This window comes from Mus musculus, chromosome 11, assembly GCF_000001635.26.
Source record: "Mus musculus strain C57BL/6J chromosome 11, GRCm38.p6 C57BL/6J".
In the NCBI taxonomy this organism is placed as follows: domain Eukaryota; kingdom Metazoa; phylum Chordata; class Mammalia; order Rodentia; family Muridae; genus Mus; species Mus musculus.
Genome location: NC_000077.6, coordinates 119,548,204 through 119,574,518, shown reverse-complemented (window position 1 = coordinate 119,574,518; position 26,315 = coordinate 119,548,204). Strand labels below are relative to the sequence as shown.

Here is a 26,315-nt window from a genome sequence, read left to right as displayed (position 1 = left end):
CGATTAATTAATCAATCAATTAACTAACTAATTAATTAATTAAAATAAAGAGGCAAGACCAGCCAGGCATGGTGGCACACACCTTTAATCCCAGCACTTGGGAGGCAGAGGCAGACAGATTTCTGAGTTCGAGGCCAGCCTGGTCTACAAAGTGAGATCCAGGACAGCCAGGGCTACACAGAGAAAAAAAAAAAAAAAAGAGGCAAGACCCAGATTCCTACAGGAAGGACAAATCAGATACCTCTGGTCTCAAGGCGTTTGCTCCTGCAAATTCCAGACTTGCTGGGCCCACAACCTGGTGAACCAGCTCCCCAAATCAGCACCTGCACTACACTGTCTCTCTCTGTCTCTCCTCCTCATTCTCGTCCTCTCTTTCTGCCTCTCTCCCTCTCTCTGGAACCCTGACTGATGCATGCCACCAGGGCGAATTGCTTTGTTTCTGCTTCTGAGGTAGTCAGCTGGGCACAGGGCAGATACCTTCAATCCCGGCCCTTGGGAGGCAGAATCAGGAAGACTGGGAATCTCAAGTCAGTCTCAGCTACATAGCAAGCTTGCACATGGGATGCCCGTCTCAGAACTAACAGCAGAGCCAGGGCAGTGACTCTGGAGGGTGCAGAGCACTTGATGTATAAACCTGACAGCCTGAGCTCCATTCCCAGAATCCATTGCACAAAATTGCTCTCTGCCCCTTATATGCGTAGCATGGTGCTAATGCCTACACACACACACACACACACACACACACACACACACACACAAGAGCGATGATGCTGGAATTCAAACAGTGAAAACAAAACAAAGAGGGAAACGCAGAGCTTAGGGGACAAATCAGTCAGTGAAGAGCTGAGTTCAGAAGCTACATTAAAACAAAGCAAAACAAAAACCAACCAAACAAACAAACAGAAAACAGGTAGCAGCACATGCTACAATCCTCGCACTAGGGAGACGAAGCTCGGGGCTCCTTGGAGCTCACTGACCACCCGTGTGGTGAATTCCAAATAAGAGATTCTGTCTCAAAATTTTAAAAAAGGTTGCAAGGGGGTATAGTCCCTAAGGAACTGGCAATGCTCAGGTGTGTGTGCGTGCTCACTGAGCACACACACACACACACACACACACACACACACTCGAGGGAGGGAGGGAGGGAGGGAGGGAGGGAGGGAGGGAGGGAGGGAGACAGCAGAAACAGGGACAAAGAAGAATCAAAGTGAAGGACCTCTTCCATTCAGATACTTCTGTTTAGCTCACTGAGGCAGCATTTGAGAGGAAGCCTGACTTGGAGAACAATGCAGACTCTGTCAGGCCACTCGCCCCTGTCAGGCCTGGTCACCTGGTCCCCTGCCCAGGCCTCCCAGATGCCAATGGCCCCTCTACAGTAGCTCCCTCACCACCCTTGTTCCTGGGACTCTGACAGGGGAGGCTCACACTCTTCGCTCATCTGGATGCTGTTCGTTCCCAGCGACTACCAAACCTGTGGGCTGTGCACATATGCGCAGGGCTGTGCGTAGGGTCCCACGGTGGACTGACGTCTGTGTTTCTAAGTCCGACTGTCTTGGAGACTGTGTTTGTTCTGAAACTTCAGTGAGCAACCTTGCTTAGCGGGGTGCGATGAGCTGGGCAGTCCAGAGGGAAAGAGGCATTTATGATTCTTCCTCCAGACTGGGAGGCCGATTGTGACACTCCTTCACTTGTCCCTGGTCAGGCGCCTTAGGGAGAGCGAGCGTTAGGGCTGGCCTTGTGTTTACAAAACTCATTCTCCTGGGTGCCTCCAGCCTTGAATGCCAGAGGAAGTTAATGCTTTTAATTAAATAACGTGCATCAGGATTTTTCCACTGCAACCACCCATGCCTTATTATTCCTGCTATACAAAGGACCCCAAGACTGCACAGGGCCTATTTAAGCCATTTAAAAGACAAAAGAGAAAGCCCTTATAATCCAGCGCTTGGACAGTGGAAGCAGAAGAATCTGGAGCTCAAGGTCACGGACTCTGCCTCAAAAATGGGGGGTGGAGTCCTGGAAAGAGGGCTCAGTGGCTAAGAGCTTGTACTGCGCTTGCAGGGGACATGATGGCAGTCACATTGGAAGCCAGAATCCTCTGGGACAGGAATTACAGATGGTTGTGAGCCACCACGTGGGTGCGGGGAATTGACCTCAGGTCTTCTGCAAGAGCAACAAGAGCTCTTTACCACTGAGCCATCTCCCTAGCCCAAAATTAAAGTAATAATAGTAATAATAATAATAATATTCTTGGGGGGGTGGTTTGAGACTGTTTCTCTGTATAGCCCTGGCTGTCCTGGAACTCACTTTGTAGACCAGGCTAGCCTCGAACTCAGAAATCCACCTGCCTCTGCCTCCAGAGTGCTGGGATTAAAGGCGTGCGCCACCACGCCCGGCAATAATAATATTCTTTTGCAAGAGTAATTAAAAGAAAAAACAAGAGCAAAAACAAAAACCAGCTGGGTGGTGATGGCATGAACCTTAAATCCCAGCACTCAGCGCGCAGAGGCAGGAGTATCTCTGAGTTCAAGGCCAGCCTGATCTACACAGCAAGTTCTAGGACAATCAGGGCTACACAGAAACAATAATGAAGGTCTGGGTGTGGCAGTGTGTCAGAGTGGGGACTGTAACCACAGCACTATGGTGACAGGAGCAGGAAGGTCCCAGGGGTCAATGGCCAGCTAGTTGAACTTACTCAGCGACTCCAGGTTCAATGAGAGACTCTGATCTCAGAGGATAAGGTGGCAAGCCATCGAGGGAGACATCCAGTTCAAGCCATGGCCAACCCACAGATGTGTGCACGGTGGCAGGGGCGGATGGGGAGCAACCAGGCATTGTGCTGCATACCTGTAACCACAGCTCTCAGAGACTGGAAGGCCGAGAGTTCAAGACCAGCCAGGGCTACACTGACCAGATGACAGAGAGGGAATCAGAATATTTGGAAGGCCAGAGATGCTGCTCACGGGTGGCGTCACAGGCCAGGGAGACGAGAGAGAATTGTGAGTGAAGCAGGAGGCAGGCATGGTGGGCTGAGCCATGTCACTGAGCCATGTCTTCATCTTATCCACCGTAGTGAGACACCTACAGACACACTCTAAAGCCAAGAAGGTCATTGCATGTACTTTACCTAGACCTGGGGTTGGGGGAGGAGGTGATTGCTGCAGTACTTATGAATAGAAACCAGCTGAGAATTGCAGGAGGAGGCCTTTACCTGTTTAGTTTTGTTTGACCTTGTGTGTGGACTGGGAATCAAGCTTAGCTCCTCACCATGGTCAGGGCTTTACCAAGCCATTTTCCCAGCTGTTGTCTCTCTCTCTCCCTCTCTCTCTCCCTCTCTCTCTCTCCCTCTTTCTCCCTCTCACTTTCTCCCTTGTTAGTTTTAAACAAAATCTCATCATTTGATTTTACCAAGGAAGACTCGAGAGACAGATGCTGGGGTGAAAGCCCTGCTGGCTCAGAGGCAGAGATGGCACCCAGCTGACCATCCTCCTCAGCAGATGACACCCTGTCCCAGAAGCAATGCCCCTTTCAAAAAAAAAAAAAAAAAAAAAAAAACCTTCTTCAAACTGAACATCTCTCCCTTCTCCTGAGCAACTCTGTATCCATCCTGTCTCCCTCTCACTCTCTAAGGTTTTTTTCTTAATAATCCTCTGTTTGCTTCCTGTCAACTGGTCACTTGCTCTGCCTTTTGACCTGTGGTTGACTTTATTTAATCCTGGATACAATATTCAAGCAGAAAGCTGTTGAATTGAAGGTGTGTGCTAAGGGCTGAGCCACACCACAGCAAACACCAGGTATTTCCAGCAAATAACACAATCTTGGGGTTCACAGTGTGGTCACACATCCTGCAGCACTCCCTCCATTCCGCCCCATCCTCTCCTCTGTGTGTGGACGTTTGTCTGTCCCAGTGGGCATGTGTCAAGGTCACAGGCCTCCCTCCAGGTTTTACGGTTCACCTTGAGACAGGGTCTCACTTCTTTTTTTTAATTGTGTGTGAGTATATAATGGGGGCATGAAGACCAGGGTGTATGTGTGGAGGCCAGAGGATAACGTTTGGGATTCCTTATCTCCCCCACTCTCCCAGCTTGCAGAGCAAGTGGCTTTACCCGCTGAGCCTCGCCAGCAGGAGACAGGGTCTCTTGTTGTCCACTGTTAACACAGAAGCTTCTGTTAGCTCTCCCGATGGTGCTTTCTATCTTGCCATCGGAGCGCTAGGGTTGCTCATGCTGAGATGTCCAGCTTTGTCAGTTCTTAGGATCTGAACTCAGGTCTTCATGCTTCCATGGCAACTCCAGAGCTACCTCTCCAGCCCATCAGCGTCAAACTTTGAGGATTGCAGGGACCTCTAGTGATGCAGTCACAGGGTATTTGCCCTTTTGAGTCTGGCCCAGGTCATTGTTGTTCTGCAGGACTCAGGGTAAATCCACATGTGGTGGAGGAGGTGACCTCCACATGTGGCAGCTTATGCCAGAGTGTCATTCCTTCTTCAGGCTGAATAACTTTCTGTTATATGGCCAGACCACACTTGGTTTATCTACTCATTCAGGATTTGAGTTATTCCCAGCTTTTATATCATTGCTGTGGGAAGACAGATGTTTGTCTCTCGAGGTTCTGAGCTCCTTTAGGAAGCTGTGGCTATCCACACAACCACCATAGTCACCATAGTACAGCTACTATGTAGTTTTCCCAGTGTTATTTTTGGAGCCTGAGGCCTCATGGTGTGTATATATCCTCTGAACAGTGGCTTCTCACTTTAGAGTCTCCCTGAGCTGTTAGAGCCTTTACCTCAGTCATGGTGGAGAATGTCAATACATGGTCTCACCCCTAGCTTATAAGGGAGGGCACTGAGGCAGGTAGAGGACAGGAGTTTGTTTTATTTTTGAGACACGGTTTCTCTATGTACCCTTGGCTGTCCCGGAACTTGCTTTGTAGACCAGGCTGTTCTCAAATTCACAGAGATCTTCCTGTCTCTGCCTCCTGAGTGCTGGGATTGAAGGTATGAGGGCAGAAATCTTATAACTCACCAGGCAGGCTTTAGACCTAGCTCATCTGATGGCTGTGCCCGTACTCCAATCCAGTCATACCAGTTTCACCAACTTTAAGTATCATCCAGGCAGGCAGACAGGCTTAACTGTCATCTCAAGGCAAAGTCTGACCTAAATGGAGCTGTGAGACACAAAGCCAGCCACTCTCCCTGACTCCTAACATCAAGGCCAGTGCGATGGACCTTCCCACCCCTTTCACCATCCCCTGCGCTTGATGGGGCTCCCCTTTGTTTTTAATCCACCTCCAAGCAGCCACCTCACAGTTCTATAGGGATAGTGTGACATCACACGTCCAACAGACTGAAGCGCTGCTCAGTCCTGAATGAATCAGACAAGAGGAAGGTTAGAAGCCAGGGGGGCTAAAAGCCCCTAAAAGTTTAAAGCGATCCTGCCAAATGGTTGATTGGCTCCAGTGAGGTTAGTTCTAATCAATTATTAATCAATACTTTAATATTTTACGAGTTTGCTCAATCACAGAGAAATGAAAGCATTTCGTGATTTTTTTTCTCTTACATACAACTTCCAAAAAGGGAAAAAAAAAAAAAACCTAAACCAAATGTAGATATAGTAGTGTCAGTTTTCAATATCCTCATTTCCTGTCGTTTCTGTCTTTGGATTTCTTTTGTTTCCTCACCCCATCCGATGATGAGAGCCTCGGTACGTGCTGAGAAGACATGTGTGAATAGATGGTTTATGTTTTCCTAAGTTTCAAACATCCACCTTTGTTTTACGTGCATCCTGAGCTGCTCCTAGCTTACTAATTGGAATGCTTGGTTCACAGTTGGTAAAACTGTTTTGGAAGGATTAGGAGGTGTGGCCTTTTTGGAGAAGGCGTGTTAGTGTTTTAATGCCTCCTCCTCCTCCTCCTCCTCCTCCTCCTCCTCCTCCTCCTCCTCCTCCTCCTCTTCTCCTCATGCAGACTATAAGCTCACAGCTAGCATCATGCCTCTCTCCCTGCCACCACGCTCCCTGCCATGATGGTCATAGACTCATCCTCTAAAACTGTAATCCCTGATAAGTTCCTTTTTTCTTCATGTTACCTCCATTGGTCACATGTCTCTTCACAGCAACAGAAGGGTAACTATGACACAGTCTGTCTTCAGAGCCCCTGGCCATCTCCTCCTTGGCCTGCCCCTGTCTGTTCTCCATAAACCTGGTCCCCTCACTCCTCTTTTACTCCACAAGTTCAGTCTTCAGGATCAATAACCTAGAACCTGAGTAAAAGATAGGGAGAGCTGAAGTCGAGAGCACATGTTACAGAAAGAGTGACCTCACATCTTATTCTCTGAGCAAGTCTCCATTTGGAGGTTTGTTTTTTGTGTTTTGTTTTGTTTTGTTTTGTTTTGTTTTGTTTTTTGAGACAGGGTTTCTCTGTGTAGCCCCGGCTGTCCTGGAACTCACTCTGTAGACCAGGCTGGCCTTGAACTCAGAAATCTGCCTCCTGAGTGCTGGGATTAAAGGCATGCGCCACCATGGCTGGCTCCATTTGGAGTCTTATGTCTCTTAACACCCATCCACTTATCCATCCATCCACCCACCCATTCACCCACCCACCCTCCCATCCATCTGTCCATCCACCCACCCACCCATCCATCCATTCACACATACATACATCTGTTCATCCATCCATCCATCCATCTATCCATCCATCCATCCAGGATCTATCTACTCACCCACCTGCTCTGTACACCATCTGTACATCTACCCAGTCATCTGCTTACTCACCTACTCATTTACCTAGTCACCCACTCATCCATTATCTACCCGCCTTTCCACCACTGACCCATCTATCCACCAACTATCCATTTACCCACCACTTATCCACACATTTATCCACATATTCATGCATCCATTGACCTACGTACATACTCACCCGCCATCTATCCATTTACCCATCCATTAACCCATCCATACACCCATCTACCCATCCATCCATCTACTCATCCATTCATCTACCTATCTACCCATACACTCACCTACCCATCCATCTATCCATCTATCCATCTACCCATCTACCCATCTACTCATCCATCCATCTGTCTTCCCATTGGCCTGGCTACCTATACACCTGCTTATCACCTATCCACCCATCATCCCACTATTAACTTCTATCTGTCTCAGGGTTTTACTGCTGTGAACAGACACCACGACAAAGGCAACTCTTATAAAGGACAACATTTAATTGGGACTGGCTCATTGGTTCTGAGATTCTGTCCATAATCACACTGTGAAGCATGGCAACATCCAGGAAGGCATGGTGCTGGAGAAGCTGAGAGTTCTATATCTTGTTCAGAAGGCAAACAGGAGAAGACTGGCTCCCATGAGGCTAGGAGGAGGGTCTCAAAGCCCCTGCTCACAGTGACACACTTCCTTCAACACACCTCCTAATAGTGTCACTCCCTGGGCCAAGCAAATACAAACCACCACACTGCCCATCCACCAGTCATCCACCCACCACACATGGACCCATCCACCTCTACCTACCATCCATCCATCCATCCATCCATCCATCCATCTAGACATTGACCCAGATATACACCATTCATCTATCCATCAATTCATCCAACCGGGTATCCATCTCCCAATGCCCACCTATCTATCACCCATCTACCCACTCATTCCCATCTCCCTGACTGAGGAATTAGTCTTCAGTCTCTCAGAGACCCCAGCTGGAATAATAAGCTTACCATAGTTGGGAGTTTCCGTACAGAGTTTGTCATACGCCATTAGCTTGGTGTAGCTTTTTGTAGAGTTCATCCTGTTGTCCTGAACTTCGCTTTTGGTCCTTTTTATATTTATTTATTTATTTATTTATTTATTTATTTATTTATTTATTTTGGCATTGCCCCTAGACTTGTTTATGGATCTTTTTTTTCCCACTTCTTGACCCCCCCCTCCCCCCCAGACAGGGTTTCTCTGTGTAACCCTGGCTGTCCTGGAACTCACTTTGTAGACCAGGCTGGCCTCAAGCTCAGAAATCCGACTGCCTCTGCCTCCCGAGTGCTGGGATTAAAGGCGGCTTCCCTTGGTTTTTCTTGACACCTCAGGACCACCTACCCAGGGTAGCACCACCCACAATGGGCTGGCCCCTCCCACATCGACTACAGGTCAAACAGGTGGGGGCCTTTTCTCAGTAGTTTCCCTCCTCTCAACAGACTAGCTTGTGTCAAGCACAGGGAGTCAAGACTTTGTGACATTTCCATAAATTATTCAAGATCACCCGGCTTGTTTAGCTCATACTTCCTAATTAATGCAGACCTTCAAGATTGTTTTCTGTTTGCAAAGTTTCCTGAAATGGGCCAGCGTTTTAAATTCCAATCCCCCCACCCCCACCCCCGCCTCCCAACCCAGATTCTCTCTGTCCTCCGGGGTTCCCAAGCCCCCGGCTTCCGCTCATGGTGAAAGTCTTACCACACAGCAGGCACATAGGAATCAGCTTTTGACTTTTCTGAACTCCAACTCTCACCAGCCGAGAGCATTTTGTAATTGATTTGCCGCCATACAATTCACAGGTGACTAACATGCCCCAGAGCTCCTTAGCCGATCCTGGCCACGCACTCCACTGCCTCTGTGTGCGCTGTCTGCTGTGCGCGTCACTGCGTGTGGGCGGATGTGAGGCAGGAGCCTCAACACCCCACACAATAGCTGAGCTGGCCCTCAGTCTTTCCTCCCTATCTTGGGTTCGATAACAGGGTTTGCCTTAGCTCCTCAGTCAGGGGATCTGTGTATCCTAAAGATGGTCCCTGAAATATTTATTAAGAAGAAGATCTATTTTTAACTGGGGCTGATTTCAGTTCTATTATTCATACAGCCTTGCAGGGCAGACCTCATGCTTCTGTGCAGAGAGAGAGAGAGAGAGAGAGAGAGAGAGAGAGAGAGCAATCTACAGCCAGAACCTGGGGCGAGCCGGGGGAGGGCAAGGGGTCTGGGGGCTGCGGGTGAGGGACAGCAGCTTCATGTCACCGACAGGATCTCCCAAAGGTCCTTGGTCAGCTCACTCTGCTCCCATTTTTAACACAGACTCACCTGCATCCCCTTCCAGCCCTGTGGAGGCTCCCTCTCTCAGAAAGATGGAACTGGATGGCCTAAGAGGCCTCAGTCTATGTAGAGCAGGGAGAGCCATCTCTATTAGGAGCACCTGCTTCCCTGGCCGGCTTCTGCTGACAAGGTCTTGAAGAACAAGCTGGGATCTGTCAGAACCATAACAAACACACACCTCCTTACCCATCGAGACAGGGAAGACAGCTGGGGAAGGTGCCAGAGGGATGACCCGCTAAGGGACAAGGTTTGGAACCCTAGCTTCCTTCACGCCTGAAATGTCTGCGTACAAATCTAATGAGCATCTGTTCCCCTGGAACCAGAAGGAGGCCCCTGCACGGACTGAGCTGAGCAAGGAACATGCTGGGGTCAGGCCGATGATGAAGGATCCTGTGCCCTGCACCCTCAAACATATCAGGGACCTAGGGCAGGGCCCTAGTTCTGGCTGAAAATGGGAGACCCCCCCCCATAGCTTGTGCCTCCCAGACACTCCTGAACTGAAGAGAGTATTCTGCCTGTACTCCTTGCCTTTCTGCCCTGTTGGCCAGAGGGCAGGGAATGGGCAGGCACACGGTCTCATCTGGTGCTGGAGGCACCTGTAAGTTCTTCCCTGCTGGAGCCTCTGCATCTTGCATTGGCAGCCTGCAAACGAAGAGTTCATCGCCAGAGATCCCGTTCCTCCTCCCTCCCTCATACTAGGGACACGGCGTCCAGTCAGTGCTCACACAGGCTCTAACTTAACTTCTCTGTGCCAGCTTGACCTTGCTGAGTGAAACCTGGGTGGTTGACAAGGTTGGAAGATCTGGAGGTCTCAGACCATCCGGCGCACACTCAGGCTAGGAAGATGGGTACTGGAACATGTAGGTCAGCCCGAAGGTGTGTGTAAAACCCAATTATGCACCGCTGTGAAGAGAGCTGAGAGTCTTCTGGCTTCAGGGAAGGTGACTGGGTCAGAGTGGCTGGCTGGCTCTGTTCACCCTGACCTGTCTTCTGGCTCTTGTGGCCCGGAGCCTCAGATAGACTCCAATTGGACAGCGGGCAGCAGGAGAAGGTACAGAACCTTCCTGCGTAGCACAGATAGAGACAAGGAAGGGGATACATTCGCCTTGCACGGAGATCTCCTGTGCTTCCACATCTCTGCCTCTCCCTGCTCTCTTTCGGCAGAACACACAGCCGGAGCAAACCTACAGACAGGGGGTATGGTCCCCATGGTCCTAAGTATAACACTCCCCTAAAGAGCCCTCCTCCATGGCTCCTCGCCTCCCTTCACAGCTCCTCACGCCTTCCTGCAGACTCCTGACTGAATTGGCCTCTCTCCGCCTCTGCAGCTTCCTGTGGGTGCTTCCAGATCGCTGTCCTGCCTGCCTTTCCGGAAGCTCACAGGTTCCCTGTAGCCTCCTGGGCCATGCCCAAAGCACATCACCCTATTGAGAGCTACAGAGTCACAGCCGAGGGTCTTCAGTGAATGCCTGCGCAGTTTCAGATGCTCATAATGAGGTGCCTCTCCGCCATCCCTGCTACTGCAGAGCAGAAGATATTCCTCCTGGATCGATGTTACACTCCCCGTACCCCACTGAGATTTGTGTTTCATTCCCAACTTTGCCCTAGGGTGAGGTTTGACTCCCAGGTCCTGCATGGGCACCTGAACTTGGGTAGGAGCAATCCTCTGCACATGGGGACCCCACTGCTGACAGGGGACAATCCTGACAGGACCCAGATGAGGCCTTGGGTGTTGGTGGCTCTGAGAGCAGATCCCAGGATTGGCACCGCCACCTTATTCACAGGGACTGAGTAATGAAGTCTTCAGCAGTTCGCTCTAAAGGATACCACCTCTCCTCGGCCCTGGGATTTACCATGGATGTCCTATCTGCATGCCTGTGCCTGGCAGAGCCTGAAGGAAAGAGGCTGTGAGGCACAGCACTTGGCAGTCACCTCACCTCTTAACTTCCTCCCTCGGTCTGTGTTATATCCCAGGGGTCAGCCACCCCACTCGGCCCCTGGCCCCAGCTGCAGAGCACAGAGGCACCTGGCCTAAAGATGGAGATTCCCTTCCCTCCCCACCTTGGCTGAGGGCCACCTTGCAGTGTGCCAAGGTGCTGGGGCGAAAACGCTGCGCGAAGCCTCCGGATGGCCAAGTTATTGCCTTTATTTATGTCCCTCTGTGGAGAGGCTTGAGGCTCCCCGGCAGCAAAACACTTCAGAAACAATCGAAAGCAGTCAGGGTCTTGACCACAGGAATCCTGGAAGCTGGAGACTCAAGAGCTTCCACTTAGCTCTGTGGAGACACCTCTGAGAGGGCAGGAAGGCAGCTGGGGGCTTTAGGGGGCTGTGAGGACTGAATAGGTGGTATAAGCCTCAAACTGCTGCGTGCTGTGGCCGAGGTACCATGTGGGCATTGTGGATGGGCCAATCAAGTCAGGCTGAGAGTCCATCTAGTGTAACGGTGGACTGGGCTTCCGCCTGTCCTGTGCTCACTGACATTCAGACATGAGAGGGCACATGGACTCACAGCAGAGAATCTGTCAGGACCCAAACCAAGGCCTGGGAGAGGGCACAATGCCCTCTTAGCCTTCTGCTTTGTTTTAAAGACAGGGTTCACTGGATAACTCTGGCTGCCTGGAACTTGCTACGTAGACCCTGCTGGCCTTAAATTCACACACAAAGATACATCCACCTGCCTCTGCCTCCCAAGTGCTGAGATTAAAAGATGCACTACTACACGTAGACGTCAGGCACCCGGGGAGGAGTCCTTGTACTTTTCACACACCATACAAACAATCCTGTGACATTTCCTTTGCCTGTTTTTCCAGCTGTGATATGCAAGACGGTAATAGCTCAAATGGCTTCCTCTACCAGGCCATTGAAGCTGGCAGAACAAAAGCCACCTGGGGCTGGCTCGCACAGACAGGACTTTGTCAGAACGGCATCTGTGACCTGGAAGAGCAAATAGAAGCTGGGAACCAGCAGGAGCTATGTCCAGGGTCCTTATTTGTTCGGACTCTGGTTGCCACAGCCTGACACGAAAACCTGAGACCAGCTGCCCATAATGACAAGATCACCTTCTCGTTCTCTCCTAGGTCATGTAGTCAGTGGGTGACTCCTTAGTGACCCAATAGCCATGTCACAAGGAAAAGAGAAAGCCACCTAGAAGATGTCCAGAGACACCTGTATTGCAGTGACATCCAAAGCCATGGAAGAACTAAAGACTGAATTAACCACAGAGATGATTTGACCAGTTACATCATGGGTCCCCCACAAAACCCTAAATAATGGGTTTGGGGATTTGGGGTTGGTAGCTCCTTCAGGATACAAGGAGAACACAGGAGCTGGGTGCCCTCCGAGCAACAACCTTTGCAACCAACCACAGTGATTACTAGCCCAGCATTTTCTGGAGCCCTTAGAGCCATTCATTAAGACTTGTCAAAGTTGAGTGGGGGTTCTGGGACCTACGATTGATAGTCTGATCAGACACACGTGTGATAACTGTGAACTTGAACTCGTGTCTGATGTGAGAGTTTGTCTTATCGAGGCATAGGAGCCTGGAGCTTTGGGGCCTATAGTGACTCCAGGGAGTCCGTTTCAGAACTGAGGCAGACTACTATACTGGATGCTCAGCTGGTCTCTTAAGAGTTGGAGTCCTAGCCAGGCGGTGGTGGTGCATGCCTTTAATCTCAGCACTCAGGAGGCAGAGGCATGCAGATTTCTGAGTTCAAGGCCAGCCTGGTCTACAAAGTGAGTTCCAGGACAGCCAGGGCTATACAGAAAAACCCTGTCTCGAAAAACAAAACAAAACAAAAAAATAATAATAATAAAATAAAAAAAGAGTTGGAGACCTGACCACGTAAGGGAGATCCACCTGCTTGCCTTCAGAGTGTCAGAACACTTTCTAAGCAGCAGTGGGCACTTGCAGTGGGCACTTCTCTGCGTCCCCATGACAGCTCAGCCCTTTCAGATAGCGTTCAGAAATCGGAACTGAGTATTGACTGTGCATACACTCAGAAAAGCTGGGCAGGAGAGAGTCTGGCTCCAGGAGCCAGGAGACTCAGATGGGAGGAGGCCGAGATCCAGGATAAACTCCCGAACCCCAGTGCAGTCTCGGCATTTGCATCTGGGCAAAGCCATTAGACTGTGTGGACCAGCAAGTCTGCTTTATAGTATATATCATGAAGAAGCAAACGATGGCCATTAGCCTCTGCAGTCACAGCCATGGCTGGCCTGCGCACAAGAGGATTTGTACTATGGCAAGGGCTTGTGCTATGTGGCTGTCCAGCACAGTCCCTGAAGCAGTGAGCATTTTAGACCTGGGTGGAAGAATGGAGGATCCTGGGGGCTGGGAAGACGGAAATGTTCCAGAGGTGAACGAAGGTGGTGGTTGCACAGCAATGGAACTGGACTTGCTCTCCCTGACAGTGAACTTAAAAATGAAGGAGGCAGCTAATATAGAGTTTAAGTTACAAGAGAGACAGACAGACAGACAGACTGACTGACTAAAAAAAAAAAATAGCCACATTGTAAGACCCTGCCTCAAAAACAAAACAAAACCAGAGGTGCTAGTGTGCAATGACCCCACAGTGCAGCCGCTCTGAGCATCCTCTTCCTTCTTGTGCTTTCCCAGCCACGGAGGAGCCTGTGAAGCCTGGGACGGCTGTTGGTTGCTTGTCTGCCTGAGAACCCTAGGCTGTGAGAGAGCACCTTGGCTGAATGAAGACAGAAGACCTTCTAGTCCGACTCCGCTTGGCTCCCAGACTGTTGAAACAATGGTCTCCAAGAAGTTTTGGCTGGGAAAGGGAGAGGAAGATCCTGTCACTTGAAAGTGATTCTTAGCTGGGCGTGGTGGTGCACGCCTTTAGTCCCAGCACTCGGGAGGCAGAGGCAGGCAGATTTCTGTGTTTGAAGCCAGCCTGGTCTACAGAGTGAGTTCCGGGAAAGCCAGGGCTACACAGAGAAATCCTGTCTTGAAAAACCAAAGGAAAAAAAAAGTGATTTTTTTTTCTTACAGTTCTGACAACTTGTCAGACAACTTTGCAAGAGACCACGATCATTAGTGATGGGCGGGGCCACACCTGGACCAAGACTTCTCAGCTCTACAAATCTCCTTCCTGCCTTCTATTCAAACCTAAGCCTCGTGTCCAAAACCCACTGGTGGATTTGGGCAGGGAGCACTGGAGCACAGCTGAACTCTTTGTTCCTCTTCCCGACGTGGACACAGTGAACAAATCCCTCTGCATTTCATGTTGCTTGACTCTTTCATTGGCCTTTTGAGGATGAGAATCGAAACCGAACTCATCAGGGCTGCCGGAACCCAGGCAGTGACCAAACCCCTCAGAGGTGGGAACAACCAAGTCAGCTGTGTTTACTTCTGTCCACCAGCAGCATTCTAAGCACTGTGTGGGTTTGTCTGAGGACGCAGGGCAGGTGAGCAGGGTGGGCCCCAGCCTGGGAGATACGCACAGTGCAGAGCTGGAGCACAAGGAGAAGCTGACACCCATGCCTGCTGCACCCACGGCCCCAGAGCCATGGTTCCTCCTCAGGAGAGCATGCCCATGCCTAAGTGTGCTATCTCACCAGGAGTCATCCACAAGGACCAATTCCTTTATTACTGAGATGTAGCTCTCACATCTAGAAGGATCCACTGGCCTGGCACATGCTCACTCCCTAGTAGCCCAGCTTCACCTGTGAGTCCAAGGGCTCCACTCCCTCATCCCCCTCACCTCCCCCCACATCATCCCCACTCACAGAATGTTCTAAGAACACAGACAAAACCAGTGTACCTTGTCCTGTTAACTAGGAAGGAGTAGAGGACTTGTGGACAGAAGCCAAGACACCCCCCTGCCACCCCATCAGGGCTACACCCCACCCCCTCTGTGTTTCCTCCCATGCCTTACCCAATCCTAGCCCTCTGGTGTCTGGCGTCTGCTCAGGCTGAGACTGTGGGCAGGGAGCATGTACCAAGGCCAGGGTTGCCTGTGTCCCTGCCTTGGGGCCTGGCTGTGTGTTATGTGACAAGAGACAGGAGTACAAGTGCCAATAAGAGGCTTTGTGTGGGACAGTGAGGGAAGGGGGTGGGGGTGGGGGGAAGGAAAGTGAGGGGAGGGGAGGGCCCTCACACAGTGGCCTCCAAAGGTGGGCGCAGCTGAGGGCGGGTGGGCTGCTAACCGCTTCAGCAGCAGATCAATTCTGCAAAGCAATTTGTCCTCTCCCCAGCCGGCCCCAGGAGGCTTAACTTAATCACTCTGGAACAATATCAGAAGATGGCTGGGATGTACAAATCCCAGCTCCCCTGAAAGGAAACAATTGACTGGACAGGAGAGTCCCCAGGGCAGAGCCCAGACAGCTTCATTAAGTCCCCAAGTGTCCCCCTACGCTCGCCCCTCCCACCTTTACCTCCATTCCCCACCCCCAGAACCTGAGTGGTCACGTGACTCCCCTTCCCTCACTGGAAGAGAGAACAGAGCCAAGCAGAGTGGGGGTGGGGGGGCTCTCTGGGCTGCCATCAGGGGAGGGCGTGAGGTTGCATGGAGACAGGCCCACCTTACAGCCTCTGAATAGCTTGCTGTGGTTCTCCAGATACCAGCGTTTTCCAGCGGGGGGGGGGGGGGGGGTCTCCTGCTCTCCTCTGTTATCCATGCCTAACTATGGCCACACCTGGGTGATGGTGATCATGGGCTGAGCTACCACTGACTTTGGTGGGGTGCCCTGAACTCAGAGACAAAGAACCTTTCAGAGGCAGGCTCACAGCCAGGGTAGGGGGCAGGGGGCAGGGAACAAGGCTGAGGCTCTGTCCTTAGTTCTGTAGGGTCACAGAGGACACAATCTCCAAGCGTGGGGGGGGCGGGGGAAGCCATCCCTGCTACTTGGTCCTCCTCAGAGCCTGGGTTCCCGGGAGCAGCCCTCTTGTGAAAGAAAGAAAAAAAAAAATAGAAAAAACTGTGAAGAAATATTTTCTATGAATGGTCTGATCGCCCTGCCTGCAGCAGGCAGCAGCAGGCAGCAAGCAGCAGACTTGCCAATGAGATGGGGGTAGCCCCTCCTGCCAGCCAGGAAGGCCCCCTCCCCTGGGGCATGGGATTCCTCTCTCCTAGACCTACTCGCCCCATCCGAAAAGCTGTCCCTCCCTTTATCTCCCCCCTCCCATCCTTTTAAGGCGAACACTGTAGATTTAAACCACAAATTAAATTTTTAATGAAACCACACAAGAGTAGTGCCTGGTGTGGTGCAATATTGATGAGGCTGCAGTGTCCGGCCCGCAGGAGCTCACCCTGGAAAGCTTTTTAGGATGTTATGCAATATGGAGCCAAATTAATTATTGGCATCAAAGGCTCTGCGCCTCTGTAGAGCTGCCGGGCCAGTGGGTGTAAAACAGGCACCTTTCATTGTTGTCCGTTCCAATGGCAGTCACAGGAAGAAGGCAATGACTTCATAGAAGCAAATACGAGATCTGTGCGATGCCCAGGGCGTAGGGGTAAGAGAGGGCTGGGAGGGATCAAGGAGGCAGGAGAGAAAAAGAGATAATATGTATGCAGAGAGGCAAAATGATAAAGGGAGAGATGTGTACTTAGGGGGGGAGGGCAAGAATGAGAGGGAGAGAGAGAGGAAGAGAGAGAGAGCCAGCACAGATGAGTATTTAAGACTCCTCACAGACACTGCAGTAAAATGCAGCATTTCCCACCAGCCATGTGCTTGGCTCCTGTCTCCCCCCTGCACTCCCAAGCACCCTCTCCTCAAAGGGGCCATGGGAGGGATGGGTGGGACCTAATGCTTCCAGCTGGGCATTCTAATGCTCCTCTGACTCTTCCCCAACTGAAGAGATAAAGGTGCACGGTACCCAGAGTCTCGCCATGAGATAGTGAGCCAGGCCTCTGACCTGCTTCCTTAGCTCTCCCCTCAGGTGTTCCCAGGCCACCCAGGAAGACATAGCCTGGAAGGAGAAGCATCATGGCCTCTGCAGATAGGGATCCCGCAAGAGCCTCCCAGGAGATCAGGCAGGCTTGGGTCAGGAGGCATCCAGAACAGAGAGACAGCAGGCTCCTCCTTGTCCACTGTCCCCTGAGCCAGCACCCTGCACTCTGGCATTTCCAACTAAGTCATTATGCCTTTAGCTGACTCCTCTGCCCGGCAGGTGGAGAAAGCACTTTTCAGAGTTAAGAAGTCAAGGCTCCCAAGTTGCGGTGACTTGCTCAAGGCTTTGAGACTAGAGCAAGCACAGTGTAGTATATACAGGCCTCCAGATACAGCCTATATAGTCAGCCCTGAGCCTGTGCCCAGGCCAGCCTCTGTGGGCACCCAAAGCTACTGTTAATTTTCAGCTCCAGAAAAGAAAGCCTGCAGATGTCTGTGAGTTTAAGCCCAGCCTAGTCTACATACTCAGTTCTATTCCAGGCTAGTCAGGGATACATAGTGAGACCTTGTCTTAATAAATAAATAAATAACTTTTTAGAAGGTTAAGTAGCTAGGTTCAAGGGCCTAGGCTTGCCCAAAGGCTTATAAAGGGGAGATGGGGGAGAGCCATGAGCTAAATGTTGATCATCCTTGTAATTTAGAGTGAGGTCCTAGTTTTCTAGATGGCATAATCTTGGATACTCTTCACCTTGATTCCTGATCATCACCCCACCCAGTGATAATCAGGGCTCCTGCCTAGTACTGACACAAGCCATTCCAGGTCTTCCTTAGCCTCCACGGGGTCATAGCATGGTCTGAACCTCTGCATATGATCTACAGTGAAGCTCTGCTGACCACTGAATCTGAACTCTCAGCACCTGCTCACCCACCCTGGCTATCCCCAAGCACCTGACAGCCTTAACGTCTTTTCAGGTGCCTGAACAGTTCTTCCTCCCACTTTAGAACTGCACTTAAGTGTTGCCTCTGCAGGGACCTAGCCTGGATCAGCAGCTGCTGCGTGTTCACCAGATGACCCCTCTTTGTCTGGGTTTGCCAGGGCAGGCCTGAGGCTGGTGGGGGCTTGGTTGAAGAGGAATGTGGGCTGGTGATGGATGAGATCTGGGAGAGTAGGGATGGAGGGAGCTGTCAAGGTAAGCGGGCCATAGACATCCTGGGACAGTTAGAGCTCACCGCTGTGGAATTTTCCATGACCATGTGGAACTTTTCAGTCCCCAGGGGTTTGCTGAGGCAGGAGGGACACGGTTCTCCAAGCCATTGGTCACTGGCATGGACACCCTGTCCCCTGAGCACACTTTCAGGAGGGTGTGAGTCCATCTAGAATATGTACCTGCAGCTAAGGTCAGAGAATCAGAACTTGGGAGCTCCAACCTTCCTTTTGAGGAGAACGGCAAGGCCCCCTGAGCCTCTGAAGTTCCTTACACTCCAAAGTTCCCTCTCATTCAGCCCACTTCCTCCTTGAGGTAGCAGGGCAGCAGTGGCAGGCCCACCCTGCAGCACCTGACGTGACCAGCACTATTCTATGTCCACTCAGTGGACAGCACTTGGTGACTATCCATGGTAAGAATAGACACAGTGGGCTAGGGCCGGGGGTGTCTCACTATTGCTACAGAATGGCAAGAGAGGATTAAGGAGGGACCTGGAGAAAGTGGGTGGGGTGGCTGAAGCTGGCTCATTACCAGGCATCTATAGGTTCTTACTGTGGTGTTGTTTCCAGTCAGTGTGGGGAAATAGAAGTTGCCCCTCAGGAAACGACTTGAGGATGCAGAGACACCACCAATCAGGATCTCACTTCCTTGTCTCTCTAGCCCCTTCCAGATGTTTAAGCAGTTTCATGTCTTCTGTTTTCTTCCTTCCATGCAGGAAGTTTGAGGAGGACCCTGCTCCTATCCCAGGAGCCCCTCTCCACCGCCATGAGCTCCAGGAGAGATAGTGGTGAGAGACCCTCAGGGCCAGAGAGATCTAGATGTTGAATCAGCAGGAGGTGCAGAGAAGTGGGTGCTGACCCTCTCTCTGTTCCTGGCCCGCTTCCTACCTGGTGTTGTGACCCTTCCTGGCCTAGCCCCGTTGAGCCAACAACACCCCATCCTGTGGTAACTACACTCACCCACCTGACTGGTGCTCGCCACCGTGTGCCTAGCATTCCACTGAGTGCCTCTCCACCTCAGTGTGATTCATATCCTACCTGGAGCCGAGCTAAAGCTCTGCCTCCAACTGCTCCAACTTGCTGCAAGCTTCACTGTGAACCTGAGTATACCTATCACGTCATCTCTTCACCTTTTTTACCAGAATAGAGGCTGGCAAAGAGCCAAAGAACTTCCTCTAGTACCCTACAAAATCACAATTTAGGGAACGCTAAGTCATTGGAACCCAGCTTCGGACCATCCAAATGCTGCCTTATAGACATCCTCTGATGATTACAGGCACCGGATGCTCATGTCTTAAGAAAAGTACTCCAAAGAGAAACTTAAAACCGAGAAAATTCTATCCATCAATTACAACAAAAAATAGCCAGAAACCTCGCTCTGTCTCCAGGGTTCAGAAGAGTTCCTGGCACGCAGCAGGCCCCTGAAGACTACTCATCCGGTAAGTGGCTGAACGAGCCTGCTCTGAAGGCCAGGTCCTGATTTCCTGGAATGTGTTCCTTCTGCACATTTACTAGACTGCCTCATTCCAAAATGGGCACAACACCAGAGGCCCACCGGCTGGGCTATCGCCTGGGCTCCTTAAGCAACAGAAAGAGGGACTCACTCCTGCCTGAGGCCCAAGAGTTTATTTGAGCTGTGCCTTTATTCTGACATGTGTCACCCCCCTAGTACAGAGGATAGCCCCAGGGAGGCCTTCAACCTCACCCCAATTACCATACTGTCCCATGTCAACCAAGGGCTACCCTGTCCCCAAGTGAAGAGGCGAGACAGCCACTGCTCCCTGCTAGAAGGAGCCCACGCCTTTCCTCTCCTAGGTATGAGTGATGGTGTTCATACACAGACCTTGTAGCGACTATAGTCCCTCGTACACACCATTTTTATTCCAAAGCACTTTTATGCCTCAACTCATTTTATATTTCATATGCTCTCTCCTGGTGTTTGGCAGATGGTGAAACTGATGTGCTGGCAGGGCCCTGAGACCCTTCACTCCTGCCAGATACCATGAACGGGAAGGAGCATCTTACCTCTAAGACAGAGCTGATGTGGGTTGGGTTCATGTGGCTCACTCTAGGCTGTTCCCATTCACATTTACGAGCTTAATCAGAAGGGCAGGGTGAATGACTCCCAGGAAGCTCCGTACAGACGCCCAGCAGCGTGTCCATTGGCACAGCCCTTATTTCTTTTAATGCAGAGACCAGAGAGCTTTAAAGGTCCTTTGAACGTTGGACTCCTTCCCAGTGTTTTCTTCAATGCCACCATCTTCCAGGGTGGCCTCTCCCTCCTGACTTGGCTATACCTCCATTACAAGGATGCACAGTCAGTCTCATGTCCCTAATTCCCTACGACTGCTGTGGCTCGGTGCAGCTTGGGATGTTGAGACACCACCAAGGAAGGGAAAGACTCTGGGTTAGGACTCATGGTCTTTCTTCCTCCAAACCTGCCCAGCTGATGCCTTCTTTTCCTCTGCTGGCAAGGTCCCCATCATTCCCTCAAAAGGAAGAGAACTGAGGATATCTAAGGTCATTGTCTGTCCTTCTTGACTCAAACCCAAGCCAAAGCCAAATGTCCTGGGCTGTCATTAATTCCCTAAGATGTCCTCAAGTTTGCCTCTTTCTTCCCTGGCCTCTGCTATAACCCTAATTCCTCACCACTCCAGTGGAATCTCATGGTTTCTGCCACCCTCAAGTTTATCCTTCCAGGATTTTAGAGCACCCTGACACAGGACCACCAACGTTCCTTGAAGGAGGACAGGGCACTCACAAGATGATTTCCCGGCTCTCAGCCAAGTTCCCTAGCCAGCTAAAATCTGTCTGACCATTTTTTACCACATCCCCCTAGGGCACCCACCTGTTTTGCATTTCATGATTGACAAACATCCTGCCACACTTGCTTGTATTACTCATGATGCTGAATGTTATCTGTGAGTGTGTGGTCTTGGGATCGAACCCAGGACCTTGTGCATGCCGGGCAAGTGTTCTACCACTGACCTACACCTGTGTTGATCATTCAACCTCTGTGACTCCCACACTCTCCCAGACCTCGCTCTGATCTCACCTGATCAGCAGACCCTATTTTCTCACACTACCCGGACCTGTTCCTGGCTTGGTCAGTTCCAGCCAGTGGGGCTCAGTAAGGAAAGGGTGCTTGTGTCTGTCTGCTGTACTGGATGGATGGTGTGCTCTCAGAGATGGGGGTCGGCGTTTTATTCATCACTGGCCCTGGCACCTTGCCTGCCCTCGACAGATGCTCTGGAAATATTTGCCAAACTGGAAGCAAACATTAGGAATGTTTACACTGTGCTAAATGCCCAAGATCTTGCCTGGCATCTGAAACCTCTGCTTTGAACAGCCAGGCAGCACTGCACCCCCACTTCAAAGGCCTGCTTATTGAGACCAACAAAGAAGATCAGGCCAAGTTCCTACCCCTGATCCTAACACTAGGCTCAGCCCATAGGAAGGGGAAGGGCAGGCTGAGAAACCATGTAGGTCTCTGTTCCTAGCCAGATTGGGCCAGCGGCTGGCTCAAAAGGAGGAAGGACTCAGGTGAAGGTGACCCTTTCTAGGGGGACCCCTGGCAGGGCACAGAGAATGGGGTTTGGGTGGAGTCTTGTCTGTGACTGCTCAGTCCCCACAGCAGCAGGGCCAGCTCCCTTGTATTTTCACATTGAGTGCAAACAGAAAGCAAGGCCAGTGTCTGACAGAAGAGACAAGTGAGGTGCCCTGGATCCCAGAGTACCAGGAAGCCTCTCCCGTCTACACAGTGACTGTGGATATGCTGAGCCTGTCCCCAAAGGCTCCCCTATATGAGTGCCTTCCTCTGCCTGACAGAGACTCTTGACTGGAATGGAAGGGCTGGACAGCTATCCTGTTTCACCAGACTTCCTGTGGTGGGCCTCTGCTCATTTCTTCATCTATGAGAACAATAGCCAAAGCATGCCTTAACCAGCCAGGAGAGGAGATACAGAGGGAAGACTGGAGAAAGGACAGCCAGGGGCTGGCAAGGGTTCAGCAGTTAGGAATGCTTGTTACCAGACCTAAGTATGTGCATGTGTGTGTGCATGTGTGTGTGCATGTGTGTGTGCATGTGTGTGTGTTTATGAATGTGTGTTCACACCCGCATATGTGTGTGTGCACAGGTGCATGTGTGTATGTGCACATACGTGTGTGTATGCTTGAGCATATGTGTGTGTTCATGTGTGTGCATGTGTAGGTGAGTGCGTTGTGTGTGTGTGTTTATGAATGTGTGTTCACACCTGCATATGTGTGTGCGCACAGGTGCAAATGTCTATGTGCACATGCATGTGTGTATGTGTGTGTGCTTGAGCATATGTGTGTGCATGTGTACATGTGTTTCTTGCATGTGTCTTTGTGCATATGTATGTGTACATATGCACACATGGCTACAACTGCCCTGGGGGGGGGGCATGAATGAGATGGTGGGGTTCCTGGACCTGGAGTTATAGGCAGCTGTGAACTACTCACTCGTGAGTTCTAGGACAGCCAGGGCTACACAGAGAAACCCTGTCTCAAAAAAACAAAAAACAAAAAAACAAACAACAACAACAACAAAAAAGTACAACTTCTTGCCACAGACACGCCCATGAAGAGGACAGAGGGCTAGACCTTTTCCAGCACTCCCAGGGAGCAGGTTCCCTACATGCCACATGCCAGTGGGTGAGACTCTGTCAGGAGAGTGACTCTGAGGCACAGGTGGGCTGAGGCTGTGACTCAGAGGCCTGTGAGGCTGGCTGCTGTCAGAGCCTCCCCACCCCTCAGTCCCAAGGGGAAGGAAAAATTTCACAGGTCCTGACTGTGTCTTCAAGGCTCAGCTTCCTATAAGAAGCCGGGCTGCTGTTTGTGGATACTGTTTCTCTAACCTTGTGTGAGGGGTACAGTCACACAGAGAGTGTTAGTGGTGCCAGCACCGGCCTGGAGGAGAAACAGAATACATGCAGTGCCCCAGCAACCGGAGTGCTGAAGAGACTTAGCCCCAAAAGCACAGGAATGGGGAGGGGGGTAAGGAAAACACCAGCACTCTCTCCTCCTATGCAGGGTAGTCCCTACTCAAACAGCATCTATGGCAGACACAGCGTGTCCCCTGAAAGGGTTTGTTGGCACGTGGCCAAGTTGCCCTGTGTCCCAATGGCTAATGAGACTCTGTACTTCTCTCCTTGGGAAGGGACTGAAAGGCTTCCCTCTACCCACTCCCAGGTTCCCCTTGCAGGGCTGGCTTTACTAAAGCACAAAGTGCTTCATGCTAGAGGGTCTCAGAAGCAAGGGTGTGGGGAGGCTGGTGCCCCTGTCAGAGGAAAGGCTGTGGGGAGGCTGGCGCCCGTCTGGCACTGTTTCAGACCCACCTGTCACCTACACATGTCAGCCTCCAGGAAGCTCTGTGCATATGGGGCTGGTCCTGATGGTAATGCCAGATGCCTGCCCTGCTCATAACCATGGCTCTGCTGCAGGGTGGGGCTTGGGTGTACCCGTGTGAGCTCCCACTCTCCAGTGGGTAAAGGCCCTGATGGGCATTGCTGTCCTCAGAGTACTGTGTGACTTCCCTGTGTAGTCTTCCTGAGAACACCCACCCTTTCCACTCTGGCACCAAATATCAGCTTGCAAACAGAATTTACCTCGTACTCACAGGCCTACACCGTGCGAGGACTGCTCCCTCCCCCAGTGTTATGCTGAACCCGGGCCAGCTGACTGTTCAGTCTTCAGCAAGTCTGGTTAACAAAGCCATCATCCAGGCTTAAATTATATAAAATTATAATGAAATAATTATAATAAAAACTAAGTATTCTAAACGCATCATTTCCTCAGTATTTTAGACATCTCTGTTCTGCAGGTATCAATGGGATTTGCATGGGTGTGGTGAAAATGCACTACAGCTCTGTGTGAGACCAAGGCTTCCCAGGCTTAGGTGCTGTGCTGTGTCCACAGACTGAGTATTTACCCCACTCTTCCGCTCAACTTCAGGCTCTGCGATGTGGTGCCCATGTCAGGCACAGAGACATGCCTGCAGTCATATAAGTAGCCAGTGGAGCACCCACCTACCAACTTCCTGGGTTTCCCCTCTGATGGCTTTTCTTTGCCCCAGACCCTCTGGGCTACCAGTCAAAACAATGAGAAGCAGAGCCAACTTTATAATGACCAGGGTAGACTCTCCCTACCTAGGATCCTGAGAACCCTCTGGAATGGATTTAAAGAGGGTAGAGGCCTCTTCCAGTGTGTTTGCTCACATGGGCTGGGCAGTTTAGCAATGGTGGTCGAATGGACTGTATCCTTGACTGTCTTCCCTGCTCCCTGCTCCCTGCTCCCTGCTCCCTGCTCCCTGCTCCCTGCTCCCTGCTCCCTGCTCCCTGCTCCCTGCTCCCTGCTCCCTGCTCCCTGCACCCTGCTCCCTGCTCCAGGCTACACAGATCCCAAAGGTCTTGCCACCTCTGGACCTGAGCGCAGGACCCTTTCTTCCCTTTGAGCCCCGCCCCCTCCCATCATCCTCCGTCAAAAGGTGAGGCACCATCAGCGCCCACATGTGACAGTACCAAAGTCACCTAGGTCTTCTGGATGATAAAAATCGGACCCTTGGGCCGCTCCTGGGGCTCAAGATACACTAAGCGCCCAGCTCCCTCTACACACCTGCGGGGGAAGGGACAGGCTGGTCTCCTGCGCCCACGCACTCTGAGCGGGGATAGCCTCGCCGCAGGGCCAGGCCAGGAACTGCTTCGCGTTAGACGCGTGGGGGGAGGCGCCGCCGGGGCCGAAGCGCTAGGTCTGCGCGGGGTCCCCGCATCCGTCCGCGCTAGGTTGGGAGTTGGGGGCAGACGTCGCCCAGCAGCGCAGCGCCCCGGGTTGGGGGGTAATTCCTAGTTCTGCCGGTGTACGTCCCACGCAGAACGGCGGGAGGCTAGTTCTGAGACCCCAGCGGAACCTAGGGGGCACCCAGATGCGAGACGCTGCGTTCCTGCGTTCTGTACCTGACGGTGGACCCGCCGGAGCGGGAGCCCCGCACTCCCTCTCTGCACCACAGCCGCGTCCTGACTGCGGGGTCCCTCTGGCGCCCGGAAGCGGCGGCCCAGCGACGCTCCTGTCGTGTAGGGGCCACGGCAGCTCGCAGCACGGACTCGGGATGGTTAAATGCCGAGAAGAGAAACACAGGCAGTGGGGCGCCCCTGGGGCTCGGGGCTGGGAGGAGGCGTCGGAGAAGACCTGGATAGTGGCTTCCCTGCCAATCTGGCTTCTACCTTCACCACCGGTGATGCCCACCGGAGAGTGGCATCCTCTGTCCGAAGGCTGCCAGTGGGTCCCGGACTGGCGCCTCACAGTCCGGACCTAGTCTGGTCCATCGCAGACCCGTAAAAGGAGTGAGGCAACCGAATGCTTGACTGGAAGGTCTATGGGGCGAACCCAGCCAGCCTGTAGTTGGGCTTTTCCAGTCATTTAAAACCCGATGTGGGTTCTCCCCGCCTTCGTTTTCTTTTCAACATAATTGGATCTTGGGCGAGTTCCCAGGTCCGATTCTGACTCCGACGTGGGGCTGCAGCCCAGACCCTTGTCCAGAGTCCCCAGAGGCATTGAAACCTGGACTGGAATCCCAGCCGGCAGTGCTGCTATCCAGAAAAAAAGGAGGTATGGGTGTGCAGGTGGCTGGGTAAGGTGTCTGTAGGAAAAGGGTAAAGAGGTGCGAACCCCTGTAGATGCGAAGTCGCTGCCCACCTCTGAAACCCCTCCTCCAAAGTCCAGGGGCGCGAGGAATGGGCTAGACGGGGTTTCAAGTGGACCGGTAAACCCAACGCTCACATACACCTACAAAGGGACACACAGACACGCCCAGAGCGGTAAGGGAAGAAGCTCCCCCAGGGGCCCCTTTTGAGTGGCCAGCCAGCTTCTGGGGCGCCACCTGCCTGGAACTAGGCTGGCTTGGATGGCAGGAAGGGTTTGATCCACAGATCCGAGAAGGCCTTAGCCCTGACGAGTGCATAGTGCGGGCTCTCGTTTCCGGGGGCGGGGGACATTATTAGGTCTACAATCCTCAGGAGTTGGAAGAAGGGGAATACAGTAGGGCGGGGAGCCAGGGCGTGGGGGATCCCCAGACTCAGAGTGCTCCGTGGCTTTCAGCCACAAATGTCCATGAATCATTGTTCGGCCTCGCGACCCCTTTTCTGGACCTCAGCGAGCTGAACGCAGGGGACACCGAC

At 51.8% G+C, this 26,315-nt stretch overlaps 1 long non-coding RNA gene across 1 annotated transcript; it reads right to left on the bottom strand.

Annotated features, from left to right (window-relative positions):
• Positions 1-5,472: 5,472 nt before the first annotated feature.
• On the bottom strand, positions 5,473-25,889 carry Gm11762 (predicted gene 11762). Its single transcript, NR_045099.1, has 4 exons — positions 24,757-25,889; positions 9,069-9,232; positions 6,083-6,256; positions 5,473-5,706 (listed from the first exon to the last, which is right to left on the bottom strand). It is a non-coding gene; the product is annotated as a predicted gene 11762 (long non-coding RNA).
• Positions 25,890-26,315: the final 426 nt, after the last annotated feature.